This window comes from Cryptotermes secundus, unplaced genomic scaffold, assembly GCF_002891405.2.
Source record: "Cryptotermes secundus unplaced genomic scaffold, Csec_1.0 scaffold5, whole genome shotgun sequence".
Taxonomy (NCBI): Eukaryota; Metazoa; Arthropoda; class Insecta; order Blattodea; family Kalotermitidae; genus Cryptotermes; species Cryptotermes secundus.
The window spans coordinates 775383-792518 of NW_019724742.1; the positions used below are offsets into that span (position 1 = coordinate 775383).

Below are 17136 nucleotides of genomic sequence, written 5' to 3' on the forward strand. Positions count from 1 at the left end.
ATAAAAACGTATACAAAACATAACATATATATATAGTTATGAACTACAACTGTTACTTCAAAGGTTTCTAGACATTGTGAATTTTCAAAGAAATGAAAGATAAACTAAAATCTAAAATTTTGTGACGATGGCACAGTGCTATAAGTATTATGTTTTTGGACATTATCCATCGTCCTGTTTATTTTCTAAAAAAAACCGTCCTGTTTATTTTTCAAAACACAACGTTTCGGAGACAGGATTCTGTCTCCGTCCTCAGGTAAAACCTACTCAGTTGAGTCCAATAGATAAAGCTAGTCCCTATCTACGGACTATTTTTAAAAAACAGACAGGACGATGGATAGTGTCCAAAAATATAATAACTGTAAAGATAAACTAGTTTCTGACACCGAACCATCATGTGCGTAATGCAATTGGCTTATATGTCAGAGATAAGATGCCGCGGTAACGGTGGCACATCCGCTTCATATTTGGTAGACAGCGGAAAAAAACCCTTGCCCGGAGACAGGATTCCTGTGATTTTCTTGAGGCACCTCATGCAAATTTCGGGTTGGTACTTCGATTAGACGACAACGGCTCCTTCCAGATACTTTCCAAAACATTCTACCACACGACGCTCTATAACCTGAGCTTCTGACAACATCGTTAAATAAACCTTAAACAAATTAAAACAATGAGATAATAAAATCGCAACATTCGCTTTCGGAAAAGATTCCTGTTCCGTAGGGCAACTACGTATTTCCCTTCTTATCTCGATTATGCTTCGGTGTAGCGAATGAAATATCCAAAGCTGGATAACTCGATATGTGACACTCTTGCACTATAAACTAAAAAAGTTGTTTCCAAGGCTGATGACCTTACTCTGCAGCCGGATGCTACACGATTCATTTCAGTCCGGGAGTGAACCTCGGCCTAACGACGAAAATCAGCTTTCTACAGCGCTTCTGCTTGCTCTTGTAGATCGGATTGCACGCCTCAGAGACGGCCTGCATGTACGTGGCCAGTCTCGCGAAAAGCGGAGCGGAACTTGCGAACTACAGTTTGGTCCTGTTGCTTCCTTTCCTTGAACCGGACGAGTAGCGAAATATTCGCATGGCGTGACAACTGCAGCCCGTTCGCTCTGTTGTTGTCCATGCATGCCAACTTTTGTTGTGACGACGGCCGAGCGAGGACCTCTAATATGAAGCGATCAGAATCGGTTCAACATTTCTGGAGTTGAATTCGCACAGCAGAGAAATTTATTTCGGTTCATTATTCCGAGAACCTTAAGCCTTGCGGTAAAATTGTTTTGCATAGGGAACTTAATTCTAGTTTATGTCAATAAAATATATATCACATATGTGGTAAAATTAAATATACGAGTATTTCGTTATTTAATGTTCATAGGTTTTAATACCACTTCTGAATATATGACATTTGTACAGAACTCAGAACTTTTTCTGTAAGAACTCTTTTTGAATGCAGATGTATGAAAACAAAAGCAATTCAGAACAGAGTCATGTCATTATGGGTGTAAATGGAAGCAAAAGCAGGTGTGCCGATGTAAACACCTCACACCATTTCATGTGCACACGACAGGACTAATGGAAACAAACTATGCACATGAAGTGCTGTAATGTGTTGCACTCCTCTTCCGACAGTGAAGGTGCTTTGAATTTTCAGTCCCTAAAGCGGCATAGAATTACCGGATTTATTCTCGTTTCACTTAACTGCTGTGGGCTTCTGTCAGTCATTGTAAGGTCTCAGTCTCATTTTGCTTTGCATACAATGTGCAGAAACCCAACTAGTTCGGTCTGTTACGTCTCACAGGCCACTTCGTGTTGCTATGGTTTCAGTACTTACGTCACCAAGAAATGTGAATTCTGAAAGGGGTTGCTATGGCAATGAAGAGTGTAGGACGTAACACAAAAACCTCATGCCATTAAACGCCACGAACAGGCAAAAATAACAATTATTTGATTAATCAATTTACGAAATAGTCTACGTCACTATGTTCATGCCTAAAATGACGTAATTTTCTCTTTTTACAACTATGTCTATCAGCAAGAGATTGGAACACCTACCCCGCGTGTAGATGGCACAGAAACTGAGAGACTGAACTAACGGGATGGAATATGGTCGTTCTTAGAAGCTAATGGTTGCTCAGCTAGTCAAGAAATATGCTTTATGGAACCCTGTTATTCAATGGTCCTTGGTCTCCTGTTACTTCCTCTAGGATGCAATGATTCTAGTCAGCCCCCCGTTCTCAAATACTATGTTCTCTTAATATCAGGAACCAGATTTCACACCAATATAGAACAGCAGGTCAGATTGTAATTCCATGTATTTAATCAGTACGGGTTTATATTTCAGGAATACAAAAGATTCTGAATTGAATGATTTTAAGCAATCCCCGCATACATTTAGGAAATGTTCCGAAAGTAAAGACAGCACAATGTGTTGCCAGTGTGAACAGGAGTACCAACTATGAAGGAAGCGAAGGGCTTACTCTGTATGCTTCCCCTTTGGCTGCAAATATGAATGTCATAGTCTTCATTCTGTGGTCCTACAGAGTGAAGGAGATGCGAGAAAATATTTGAACTTGCGCCGGGGCACAAAAACGACCAGTTCTCTCTGTAATCATATGGACTTACATGTGCATACATAACTATGTACGTATATATTGCCACGCAGTGTGTGTCACTATAGACGCGGCTTGGATTTGAGAATAGATGAATTTGTGACGTTAAGATTGACACTATTCAAAATTACAATTTTGCCTATGGTTCTGTATGGGTGTGAAACTTGGTGTCTGACATTAAGGGAGGAACACAGATCGAGAGTGGGGGTACGCGGTAGCGTAGATGGTCGAGGCAGTACGCTATAAGCCGGAAGGTCGCGGGTTCAAGTCTCGATGGGATAATTGGATTATTTTCAATTTACCTAATCCTTCCAGTCACATTATGGCCCTGGGGTCGACTCAGACTCAGAAATGAGTACCAGGAATATTCTTAGAATGTTCTTGGGGGTTAAGGGCGTCCGGCGCGTAAGGCTGACAACCTTACCACCATCTATGAGCCGATTGTCTAGAAAATGCAGGAACCTCAACATCTCACAATCCCATGGGCCTCCACGGCCTGTTACAGGGATAGCTTTACTTTCTTTTTTCTCGCTTACACAGACTGAGGGTGTTTGAGAACAGGGTGTTAAGAATATTTGAACCTAAGAGAGATGAAGTGACAGGAGGTTGGAGAAAACTGCATAATGAGGAGCTTCATAGCTTGTACTCTTCTCCAAGTATAATTAGAATGATGAAGTCAAAGAGGATAAGGTGGGCAGGGCATGTAGCACGAATGGGGGAGACGATGAATGCTTATAGAATATTGGTGGGAAAGCCAGAAGGAAAGTGACTACTGGGAAAACCAAGGCCTAGGTGGGTGGACAATATTAAAATTGATCCTAGAGAGATAGGATGGGATGGTATGGATTGGATTGATCTGGCTCAGGATAGGGACCAGTGGAGAGCTCTTGTGAACACGGTAATGAACCTTCGGGTGCCATAAAATTCTGGGAAATTCTTGAGTACCTGCAGATTTGGCGGCTCCTCAAGAAGGGCTCGGCTCCATGAGTGAGTCAGTAAGTAAGCTTGACATTATTATGACATTAAATTTTTTATAAAATGCATTAGATACGCTTGGGATCTGACCGGAGTCATGGTTCGCCATTCTCTAACTCCTACTATAAACTGAGAGGAGGTGGGATTCTTTCCGATACCTGTTTCCTTGGCTTGAACCAACATCTTGACAGCGGCAGCAACCTGATTATTTTGAACTGATCTTGCGCAAAGGGGTAGTGTTCAACCCGATCGTCTTCATCATCATTTCATCATCGATTTATTGTGCCAATCAATCGTCCTAAACAATATTTTAACATTTCTTTTGAAGGACTACGCAGCTCTCTCTGTCTGTCTGCTCTTCCCTTCTGTTGATGCTGCTGTTGGAAACTTATATGTTGCTGAGACACATACCATAGACCTAGTTTTCCTTCTAGGTACATAAAAAGCCTAGATATCCTCTGATTTTATGGGGAATTCTAATTTTATATTAAAACATATAAACCATTTTGTGGGCACCAAATGAAATTTAAGACTAATTGCTTTTATCAAAATTTTCTTTCTATCTTGATTGTTAAAACAATCATAAAATTTGACAGACTTTTCAGGCTGAAGTTTGTTGACAAAAATTTAAATTCTTATCCAAGCAATTTTACAAGTGTGTGATTTATTTCAGCTCGAAATGAAGTTTTTCTCCAGCTAAACCTTCAGATTCGCTTAGTGGGGGGTTGAGTCCAGCTGATTGGCCTATTGTACTTGCCCCGGGTGATTATGATGACAGAGAATTTGATGGAATGAAGATTGGCAGGGGAAACGGAAGTACTCGGAGAAAACCTGCCTCAGCGCCACTTTGTGCAGCACAAATCCCACTTGACCAGACCCGGGTTCGAACCCGGGCCGCCGCGGTTGGAAGCCAGCGACTAACCGCTTGAGCTATGGCGCCGCCTTTAAACCTTCAGATACCGATGAAGTTTTTCTCAAAGCATTTTGCGATCTGTTCACGGCAGTAAGTCTAATGGAAATAGTTCTGCATGTTTTAATCTTCACATGTTTAGACAGGAAGCAGGAAGAATGGGTACTCGTACTCCAAGGCGAATAGCAGTGAGCTTTCCCGGAATGAATTCTGCGTTCGGGTTGTGTAACATGTAAAACATTAACCAACAAGGTCACGTTCATAGAAATCAATACGGGCGAAAGAAACGTGTCTAGTAAGGTCATCGCCTGTTTGTGTTCTGCATACGGACACAATCGAAATGAAAACGAAAAAGAGAAGTAATTCAGTGCCTCACGGCACTAATTTGGAGACTGAGTTTCTCTCGCCGGTCATGAAAATTCTTGTCTTCTGGGATGTCACGCCTTATAGTCTGATAGAAAGTTGTTCTAAATGTGGAGGTTCCTCCAAAACGGCTGTAACTTTCCAACTGTTTGTACGCCGTCACAATCCAGAAGACATTGATCTTCAGGTATTTTCAAAATTTAACAAAATGGAAAGGTGAACTCAGATGCAACGCGTGATACAGGCTTTCATGTGGTGCCCGAATGCTTTATCTGTGGTATTAGGCACCCCAATATGTATTATTGCAGATGAAACTGATCACACAACAGATGTTGGCACAGACACATCCTGTTGACCTTTGTCTTTATTAGAATGTAGCAAAATGTTTTGCTGTCTAATTCACCCGGCCACATTGGCTTAGTTTCCTGTTCTGTCTATCCCAATCTGTCATGTGGGCGCGAAAGGGTTTGATGCTGGCCAAATTACACATATCCATAAGGATTTGGCTCTGATTAAACAGTCTGACAACCTGTTTACAGTTTATTTCTCCAACCGTTCTACCATTCCCGCAGCTAGAATTGAGCCGACCAAAGACTTCACGTGGATGGTAGGGAGGGGGCTGTTTCTCCACTGTCCCATCCTAGCCTGCTTGCTGGCACCGTAATACTAATGCAGAACGAGTAATCCAGCCAATAAGAGGAAAAGAGTGTGGGCATAGTGAGGGGAGCGTAGAAAGGGAGGGTAGAACTATTGGCGACAATTGTTTGTCGGGCTGCACTATAGAAATTTCTATATCCTTCAACTGTCCTGTTTCTTCTCCTACCCTAACCCTACGTCAATTATCAGGCTAACACTTGACAATAAAGACCCTTGTTATTATAATTCTCAGAACTTACTTACTTACTTATTCACAGAGCTGAGCCATTCTTTAAGAGCCGACAATTCTGCAGCTACTCAAGAACTTACCAGCATTTTATGGAACCTCAAGGTTCATTAGCGTCTTCACAAGAGCCCTCCAGTGTTCCCTATTCTGAGCCAGATCAATTCAATCCATCCCATTCTATCTCTCTAAGATCAATTTTAATATTGTCCACTCACCTACGCCTTGCTCTTCCCAGTGGTCTCTTTCCTTCTGGCTTTCCAACTAATATCCTATATGCATTCATCGTCTCCCCCATTCGTGCTACATGCCCTGCCCATCTCATCATCCGTGACTTGATCATTCAAATTATACCTGGAGAAGAGTACAAGTCATGAAGCTACTCATTATGCAGTNAAAACTGAAGTGAACGGAGAAGTTCATGGAGGTAGGCCTAGGCCCACTGGGGCTGTAGTGCCAAGGGGGGGGGGAAATATAATTTTTATGTTTTTTGACAGCAGGCGAGAAGACAAATGGTTCTGGACTGAATGGTAGCAAGAATTAAAATACTATAAATGCAACAGTGCCAACAAAATTAAAATATCCACACAAATTCATTTTAGACAATACCGAATTTAGACGAAATCAATTCAACTAGTTTCGGAGACGAAATGTAATGACAAATGACCGGACGCACACAAGTCCATAAAACTGTTACTTTGTGTTAAGAAAACTTAAGAGTAAAGAGGGAAAAATTCTGACCGCCTCAAACAGCTCGGGTCCTGTGCGTGTGAGTATATTGCAGGGTGACTGTGTTGGTCCTCGTCTTGCATTAGGCTTCCTACCTTCGAGCTGAACACTCAGGAAAGATGTTTTAATTTATAATTTCCTTAACGTAAGAACTTGCTCGAGACTTATCTCAACGCGATAGCGTAACGGCCCTAAAATGTGCTGTATCAGTGTTATCTGTCTCCTGACGTTCGCTTTGTATTATCCACGTGTACTTCAGCTGTGACGTCATAGTCTTTCTGATGATGTCAGTGGAGCTTTCAAGCAGCAGATTGATGTGAAGTACTCGCTAAGGTTCCCAGTTCCACTTCTCAGGAGCCCTTACAAGTGCGGACACTCCGACACGCCGGTTATTCTCAGCCACACCTCCTTAGATGCAGTTGATAGGCACTGTTCACACGAACCGCCTGTTAGCCACACTGTTTGCTGCTGTCCACGATCCATGCAACTTATGTTACGCCGAAGCTACGATATCTTGGGGCCATAATGGCTTAAAATTCACACATACATTGTTTCCTGTCATTACACTATTTTACTCATTTTGTAAAAATATAAGCGGGCTTGTGAGATAATCTTGCTGTGTGTCTGTGTCCCCCTCCCCAACGCCTGAAAGCCGGAATAGTGGAACTAGAAGAGATGACTGTTGCTGGGCAACTGCTCGGTAAACACGTTCCCGTGGGGAAAATATACACGTGCAACAACAGAAAAACTGGACTCCGTGTTTCTATGAGGTCCGCGTCGTGTAAGATACTTACAGCATGTAGTGATGGCAAAGTAGGCGGGTAGTTTTTCCGGTAAGATAATGCACAACTCCCAGAGCCGTGAGACAGAAAAATATAGTCATGAGTCTCGTAGGACTCGGAACCAAATACTACTGTGTTGGCGAGACCAGAAGCAATTTACCCTAAGCAATGTCCTGGAGATTAGTTCTTCCGAGAAGTTCTTGTTCCGTTTGGGAAAAGTAACATTATGAGCTGAGGGGCAATGAGAACGGGACGCCGAGGAGGATACGCAGACCAAAGAGGCAGGCTCTAACAAAAGGATTGAAATTACGAGTAATTACATGTAACTAAAGCCTTCAATAAATGAAATTGCCAAAGGAAACGCCGTGTCTAGTCACTAAACACTGACAATATCAGAAGTGACCTTATGGAAATAAGGTGTCATAGTAGGGGTTATATTGAAATGGCTCAGAATATGGCCCAGTGGGCTGTTGTCATATGGACTACATAATCACTTCCCGAGCTTACACTTGCCTTATAAATGCCTCAATATATACAATAAATTACAGATATTCTCTTCCCTAACACATCTTAAATAAGTGATGCAGTGCCCTTAAACTTTTCGTAATATCAATAATGTAGCCTAAATCTGTATGACTCACACCGCTATATAATATGAAACATCTAAACTTATATTTATTTTAAATGATTCCATTCTAGCCCGCAGCTTCTGCTGGACTATAACAAAAAGGATACCTTTATTAATATTTTAAATTTGCAATTGATTTCAATGGGCCGCTCTCCAGTATCTTAATATCTTGTATCGAATAGTAACCTACTACACGATACTGGCAAGTTCTGATACTATTCGTAAAGGACAGCAGGACAACACAGTTACGAAATTCCGTGCCTGGGGGAAACACTACGATAAGGGAAGCCAACTCAGATGCTACTGCCACTAATCTGGAGGAAGGTAGAATTTAAGTAGAAGTTTAATACAACGAGATAGCGCCAAGAGCAACTTTCAACTCCGAGGGATGGGACAAAGCAATGGCTGCGTTAATCAATATCATAATCAGAGTAAATGGAGCATGGCTGGTTAGGAGACTTGTCTGTATTGGTCGAGGGAATGCACGATGAGACCTGACATTAAAGAAGACATGATAAACAGAAACTGCGTAACGTGTAAACGGAAAAAAGAAAGAAAACATATAATAAAATTAACAGGGCGTTTTCTTGAATATGTATGTTTCTATACTGACTGATTCTGTGTCTTACTGTGTTTAATGGAATGCAGTAGAAATGGATACTTCTTGTTATAACTTAGAACGTGTTGGGTGTGTGACACGCGACAAATAACTTTACGTCGTATTGAATGTAGAGAATTTATTACCATTCGCTCCTACACGTATACAATTCACAATTACACAATTACTGCCATCTGCAGTATCACAGTTACTTCCTTCGGCGAATGCTAGACTGCAACTGACCTCGGCGGTTGCTACATTTTAACTGACTCCTTAGTCCAAGTCCAAGTGACATTGCGACTGACGGTCCGTCAGTCTGTCTGTCTTGGTGTCATGACCAGATTTTTTCTTTCTTTTTTCTTATATGAAAGTTACTGTCCTGTTCATTTGGGGCGCCCTCTCTGACGAGAGTCTCTGACTGGATCTGGTCCAGTGATTGAGACTAGCTCTTTCTAACGGGCCCAACTGAGTAGGTCTATCTTTCCCCATCCTCCTGAGGAAGGGGACAGATCCAGTCTCCGAAACGCTGTGGTTTTTTGTCTTATATATACCAGACGATGGCTAGAGTCCAAAATAAGCCTTATATTTCGATAAAGGTGGTGTTAGCAAGTGCAAATGCGTCGCTTTTATCTGTCGAGGCGTAATGGGCGTTCGAAATGAATTCAGATCCCTGAAATAGTTCGATGTGAGTGAGGAAGGAGCCATCATTCATTGTTAGAGAAGGAAGAAGATGTATGAGTAAAGGTAGGAGGACAAAGGGGAAGGAGAGCGGGACACATTGAAAGAGAAAGAAAGGAAGGAAACGAGAGAGAACTGAAATGCTGTCAGTTCAGACTCTTTTTATCTATCTGTGCTACTATCTACATGCCTAACGTTCACACTTGCACGTATATAGACTTTCGTCAGCCGCAACTTCCATCGCTGCTTCGTATCCCTTTAAAATCCGTATTGTCACGTGTTGGGGTTGTGTGCGTGATTTGTAGACGGGTTTGGGATGGGATCATTAGCTTTACTGACACTTTATACGTTCAACACGTAACTACAAGTGATACAGAGCTATCGCTGATCTACACACTGTACAGTTCACCGTTACACACACACACACACACACTCTAGGGTTCTCAGTGTTCACTAGTCGTATCCCGACAACGGATTTCAACACAGTAATTACACCAGTCTCACATAAGAAGTCGTCTTTGCACCTCCTAATTCCTATCTGTCATTATTCTGCAACTGACAACTCCGAAGACTCGACTCAATTCAATTCCTCTGCTTCCAAGTTCATATCCTGGGAGGCTGGCGTCTCGAAACTCAACTACTGAAACGATCTTCTTTGTTCTTTTCATAACCCCTCGACACGGACCACGCAGAAAACACATCCTCTTTATTGCTGAGAAAGCATGTTTGCCGTTGCAGAGCAACGGAAGTTATTCGATTGTTGTTTCTGTATTCATTGCAGCGGGATTGTGTTTACCGAGCAGTTGCTTAGCAATTGACGTCTCCTCTGATTTTACTCTTCAGGCTTTCGGGCGTCATGTCACAATTAATTAAATAATTTTCCTTACCACGCTCTATGAGCCGACTGTCTAGAGAAAATTTGGGAACGTCAACATCTCACAACCCTATGGGCCTTCACGGCCTGTTACAGGGATAGCTTTACTTTTACTTTTTTACTAGTGTTACTGCCACTACCAACAACGGTAATAATAATAATAATAAAAATAATAATAATAACAACAACAACAACGTTTTGTAGCGTGACAATTCGTCGTTCACCCCAAACAATGAACACTTCCATAAACTGGATGGAAAGTGCTGAGATATTTGAAAGGAAAATGGAGGGAGGGAGGGTGGGCGGGAGGAAGGGAGGGAGGGAGGAAGCGAAATAACGATGGANTTCGCTGGACCCTTCCCTCTCCAGAAGAATCCAGTCTTCATTATCGCATCCTATTTCTTTAAAGGTGGATAATTTCTTGACTGGCTGAGCAACCATTAGCTTCTCAAGAAGGAGCCTCGGGCTGAGTTCTGACCTGTAAGGTTTAATGGGCTACCCGCGTTCCGTTCCTGACCCATGCAGGTGGCTCTGCGTTACATCTGTGAGCTCTGCTCGATAGCAAAGGGCTATAACGTGTTTCCGATTTATTTTGTGTTCTGTTTTTATGTCATGCAATTGTGCCATCTGGTGTTCAACGTGTGCATCCTGCTCGCACAGCTGTTAAATTGTTTCGTAATTTATTTATCGCCTGCTTTTGAACAGGGCTTCACAACCGGTCTCTGTGATGTTGAACAAACAGTTTCACCAGTCAGCCATAACGAATTAAGGAAGTCATTACTTCAGCAGTAACAGACGAACTAAACAAACATCCTAAGGCTCAACATTGTTCAAAGCGGCCATTAGATCTGAACTCGATAAGATGAATATAATTCTAATTGTATTTTATATTTCTTTATATCGTCCTGAAGTTGGAAGCAGGGGGTTGCTCCGAAACGTTGGTCCTATCTTCCAAACTATACGGCATCACACATAAAAACACAGTGAGAATCTCATTATTATATTTAAGCATCCTGTTACACTTTACACAACGTATGACACAAACTCCGTCCTAAGTGCAACAATTTATTGTAGTTCTTTGGTCTTCTTTTGTTCTACACTATATGTTTCGGCCGTAAATAGCCATCATCAGGTGTATTTCTCTCACGTAGCTGTTACACTGCACGCAGTTTAAAATTTAAAAGCACCAGCTTCCTTAATTGTTCATTTCTCCGTTGTTAATAGGTCCCGATATATCAGAATCCCCTTGCTGATATTTGTCAGATATGTATAAAATCTTTGTTAATTTACATACGTCAGTTTTATTCTTGAGCTTTGGTATTTTTAAAATCTTCAATTTATATTTAAATTTTTTTATTTTTTTTTTAATTTTTTAATTTTAAATTCAAAATTCACAGGGATACCTGCTCTAGGTCTGCAGTGCTGCAGCGGCTACTTCTTGCTTTCAGCACAGTTCAGGTATTATTCTGTGTAGGCTCCCTGTGTGCGTGCCGAACATTTGTTCTTTAGTTCCATTTTAGCTACATATTCAGCCCATCTGACTTATACGAAATATAGGATGTTACTCTACAGTGATTCGTTCTTCGTATAGCGTTGAGAATGAGCTATGTTGTTGTTAAATGACGTTTCTTCATCTCTGTGGTACATGTACCTATCATTTTGTCATCATCTTCATTTAGGCAGGTGAAAATAACCACCGATGCTGTTGCGTCTCTAAACACAGTCACTCATTCACCATCTTCATGACGTTGCTACGTAGCAGAAGTCAGATGCTGAAGACTAAGGACGTTAATATTGCTTGATGTTGAGAAATTCTTCCTTTCGACTCCCAAAGAGAAATCAAAGTATTATATTTTCCGTCTAACACAGAAACCGAATTTCCACATGTCCTGATTATTTATAATTAATCTGTGGCCTCGACTCTGACAACGGCTGCGAGTTCGTACATCCCGAAGCGTCAGCTTGCTGCGTGTCAGGCAGTGGCTAGTTTCTGCTCCGATAATTTGAGGAGTGGGTGGTTCGGCGCAGCGTTCACGCTCGCGTCTGCTCGAATGATTCCACTGTGTTACAGTTCCGGGACAGAAAGCCGAGCTGCACGGGTACATGATGGAATATAACAGTAATAATACAAAATATATATTCTCTGAATGACCTAGAAAAGTTTGAAGGGCATGGGAACTGATATTTGGAGTGCCTCAAGGAGACAGTTTGTAAGATAGGAGGCAGATGGAAGTGACTCAGGATCATGTCCAATGCTGTGCTTTGGTATTAGGCGTGTTAAATTTTGAGTTCTGACATCACAGTATCAGTTAGTTATTTTATTAACTTATTAGTTATAATTTGAATTAGAAAATCAACATTTACTTCTATATTTGTATGACCGCCTCTGTGGTCAGAATTCCTGACTACAAATCCAGAGGTCCCGATTTCGTTTTTCGGCGCTACCAGATTTTCTGAGAACGGGGTCCACTCAGCCTCATGAGGATAATTGAGGAGCTGCATGAATGAAAACGTAGCGCCTCCGGTCCAGAAAACCGAGATTAATGGCCGTCGGGATCCGTTGCGCTGACCACGTGACCACCAACTGAAGAAGAAGCCAGGGTCCAACGAAGGGCTAGAGAGCCATCAGTCACTCACTCATGGAGCTGAGCCCTTCTTGAGAAGCCGCCAATTGTGCAGCTACTCCAGAATTTCCAAGAATTTTATGGAACCCGAATGTTCGTTACCAGGGCCCGGATTTTGATGACATGTTATCTTTTTTTCCTTGTATCCTATGCGATGCTCTTAAATATATAAATCTCGGATATGAGCTGCTGGTTACAGAAATGTAAATTTTTATAGGTAATGTTTGTCATTTTTTGACATTTTTAGGTTTAAGGTCATTTTTTCATTTTTGGGGTAATTTTTGGACTTTTAAGGGCATTTCTTGTCATTTTTGGTAATTTTAGGGAATTTTTCTTCATATGTTTTCTGAAATGTGAATAACATGGAAGCGAAGTGTTCTTTATTTTCTCCTTTAGGTCATTTTTCTGGATTTTTTTTCGGTCATTTTTTTAATATTTTCAGGTCATCAAAATCCGGGCCCTGCATATTATATTTTTGGGTCATATTTTAGGTCATTTTTCTGGATTTCTTCGGTCATTTTATAGGTCATTTTTTAAATATGTTCAGGTCATCAAAATCCGGGCCCTGTTCATTACCGTGTTCACAAGAGCCCCACTGGTCCTCTATCCTGAACCAGATCAATCTAATCCATACCACCTCATCCTATCTCTCTAAGATACACTTTAATATTGTTCATCCACCAACGCCTTGGTCTTCCCAGTAGTCTCTTTCCTTCTGGCTTTCCCACCAATATCCTACATGCATTCCTCTTCTCCCCAGTCGTGCTACATGCCTTGCCCACCTCACCCTTCTTGACTTGATCATTCTAATTATACTTGGAGAAGAGTACAAGTTATGAAGCTCCTCATTATGCAGTTTTCTCCAGCATCCTGTCACTTCATCTCTCTTCAGTCAAATTATTCCCCTCAACACTCAGTTCTCAAACAGAGCCACTGATGAATGAATTAAAACCTTCTCGGAACTTATTACTTATAACTGGAGTGTAACGTTGGTTGCCTATGTAGACCTTAGTGTGTGGGGTAGAAAGACAAATGATGACAGCTACTAACCAGGCAGTAATATAATCCTTTGCCGGAACCACTCGATCGATCAATCAATCAGTCAGTCGATAAATTTGCCAACCGACTGACCGCACAAGTCAGTGCCACCATACAAACACTGAGTAAATGCCCTCAGTTTGTTTCTGAATTCGCCCGGTCGGTTGGGGAGGGTAAGGGGGGGGGCGGATAGCGCAGAACTAATGCATGTCGCGTGGTTACACTGGGAACTTAAAATTCCGTTTTTCATCGTCTTTCTCAGTTTTTGTCTTACTTTCCTCATTTTGAAAAAAATAAAATGTGGCTTATGATATCGCCTTGCTGCTCTTGTCATGTGCCAGCCGTATTCATGGATAGACGCAGGAACATGGAGCATGGTACGGAGCAGGTCTACCCGTACTGGCAGATATTTCTGGATACTGTTAGATAAATACTGATTAAATACATGACATCTATCTACCGTTCGTTGCTGTCATATCACCAGCATTTGCATCGTTCTAGCACAACTCGGCCGTATCACTAATACTTTCTTTTTATTGCTAGTGGGGTGGGACTAAGTCCCTTGTACTGCGGCCACTTCTGGCCTATTGTACCAGCCACAGATGATAGGTGAGGGTGATTGTGACGCAGTTGGTGGAATGAAGATTGGCAGGGGAAACCGAAGTACTCTGAGAAAACCTGCCCCTGCGCCACTTTGTCCACCACAAATCCCACTTGACCAGACCCGGGATCGAACTCTTTTCCGATCCAAGGATTTGTAAATTGGCATAATGATGTGAATGTACTGAGAGACAACAGACACCATAAAGAAAACACAGAAACATTAATTGACGCTAACAAGGGGGTTGGTCTAGAAACAAACACAGAGAAAACTAAGTACTCGTATGNGTTCGTAAAATAATTATGATTTTCTGTTGCAGTGGGTTATCTTGTTCTTCTTCTTATTCCTATTCTTGTTCTAGACGGAACTGCTTCTTTGAAGTCTTTTCCGATCCAAGGATTTGTAAATTGGCATAATGATGTGAATGTACTGAGAGACAACAGACACCATAAAGAAAACACAGAAACATTAATTGACGCTAACAAGGGGGTTGGTCTAGAAACAAACACAGAGAAAACTAAGTACTCGTATGTGTCGCTGTCTCGTCACCAAAATAAAGGGCAAAATCATGACATAAGGATAGGTAACAGATGTTTCGAAAATGTGGCACAGTTCAGATATTTGGGAAGGACAGAAGCAAATCAAAATCTGATTTAGGAGGAACTTAAAAGGAAATTGAACTCGGGTAATGCTTGCTACCATTCAGTTCACAACCCTTCGTTTTCTCATCTGTCGTCTCGAAACAAAACTTAGAATACATAAAACCTACAATTTTGCCTGTCGTTCTGTATTAATATGAAACTTGGTCTCTGAGATTAAGAGAGGAAAGTAGACTGAGGGTGTCTGAGAATATAGTGTTGAGGAGAATATTTGGACCAAAGAGAGATGAAGTGACAGGAGGTTGGAGAAAACTGCATAATGAGAAGTTTCATAACTTGTACTCTTCTACAAATAAAATTAGAATAATCAAGTAAAGGAGGATGAGATGGGCAGGACATATAGCACGAATGGCTGACTCAGAAACAGATTCCTCCGAAACGTCTTTGGTACTTTATTTAGCAAAAATGTGCTATGCAGAAAAAAGCAACGGGTACCTTGATGTCATATGGTCGTGCCGTAATTCATAGAAGCCTGTCCATCCACTCAAGACACTCATACAGGCCGGCGAGAAGCAACTGATTACATACGAAAAGAATACAAGAAACTCCATAATCTGTATTCTTCACCAAAACTGATTGGCGCGATCAAAAGGAAAGTGGGATGGGTGGGGAACGTAACACAAATAGGTGACGTAATAGGTGCATGTGCCATTTTAGCCGGGAAATTAAGAGAAAGGCCTAAGGTGGAGACCTGGATGGATAATTTAATAGCGTAAAAGTAAAGTAAAGTAAAGTAAAGTAAAGTAAAGGACAGTAAAGTGAAGGCATCCCTGTAACAGGCCATGGAGTCCCATAGGTTTGTGAGACGTCGAGGCTTCCACATTTTCTAGACAACCGGCTCACAGATGGCTGTGAGCTTGTCAGCCTTAAGCGCCGGCCGCCCTTTACCCATCCCCAGGAAGATTCCTGGTACTTATTTCTGTTAGAGGCCGAGTCGACCCCAGGCCCATATTGTGGCTGGACGAATTAGGTAAACTGAAAAAATCCAACGACCTCACAGGGAATCGAACACGCGACTTTCCAGTTTGTAGCATAGTGCCTCAAACAGCTACGTATCTTACATAAATAATGTGTGAGGTACGGTATAGCTCCAGCTGGCTGAGAGTAGGGTCCAATGAGGGGCTGTCTTACAAGTTTGGCTGTTAATCACAATGTAATATCACATCATTTTTCTACTTACGAAATAAAATAACGTTAATTTATTTCAACAAAGCCCCATATTAAATCTTAACGAGTAGTCTCACGACGTATTGGATAGTCTGGCCAGCCAGAAACATTTTAACAATAAATATTTAATCTTAGATATGATTACACCCTTTGTATGTAAGGGCATTACATGCCACTAAAAATAATATTTCAATATGTAAACATCGGCCAATGTAGGAATACTAGCAGACGAATAGAGGTTGGATGTAAAAAGTCAAACACCTGATGATGGCATGAGCCGAAATATTTTGTAAGAAACGACGAATGTAAGGTGCGTCCATTGTGTGTATTGCAGCAACGGAATAAAATAAAGACATGACAGCGAAACTTTTTATTTGGACGCTTACTGTTAGTCAGATGCAAGTCTAATGTATTTCGTGACACAGTCCTGTTATTAATATGACATCAGTTGTCATTCTTTTGGAGTGCAGAAGTATTTAATATACTCTCGTACATGGTGACGATGATGGTCATAACAAAGACTGGAAACGTGCAATCTGTATCAATACAAACGCTCCACACGCGATCTTTGCACACTACTGCCATATGAACATGTATATACAATGCTGTTGATCTTTATGAAAACGGTTCTTCAACTCTTTTTAAGGAACACCAATATCAAAATTAAATCAAAATCCATCCATCGGTTGTCGAACAGATTATGTGGACAGACAACCACGATCTCCCGTATGCCTTCGATGCATTCATTTTGTACAAACTCATAATAATCGCAGTGGATATACACATGTACACGATAAGATATTGATTAGGTCTTTGTAGCTCTCGTTTCGGAGTTACCTAGACTAAGGTGTTAGTATCATGGATGTGTTAGCCATACCTGAATCTGCAGTACGAAGTGTGAAAGAAATCCACTGAGGGACGACACCTGGGCTTATCTGTACGTTGGTTGCAGGCAAGGGAATGAAAGCTCAACACCGGCATCCTACCTCGTCCACCACTGGCAAGTGATTCGA

At 41.5% G+C, this 17136-nt stretch overlaps 1 protein-coding gene across 4 annotated transcripts in view; it reads right to left on the minus strand.

Annotated features, from left to right (window-relative positions):
• LOC111862740 overlaps positions 1-17136 on the minus strand; it is a 43764-nt gene extending 26628 nt beyond the window's left edge. For all 4 annotated transcript variants that reach the window (XM_023848380.2, XM_023848379.2, XM_033750782.1 and 1 more), the window contains exon 1: positions 17001-17136. The gene's annotated coding sequence lies outside the window, so the exon portion shown is untranslated. The remainder of the gene's footprint in view (positions 1-17000) is intronic.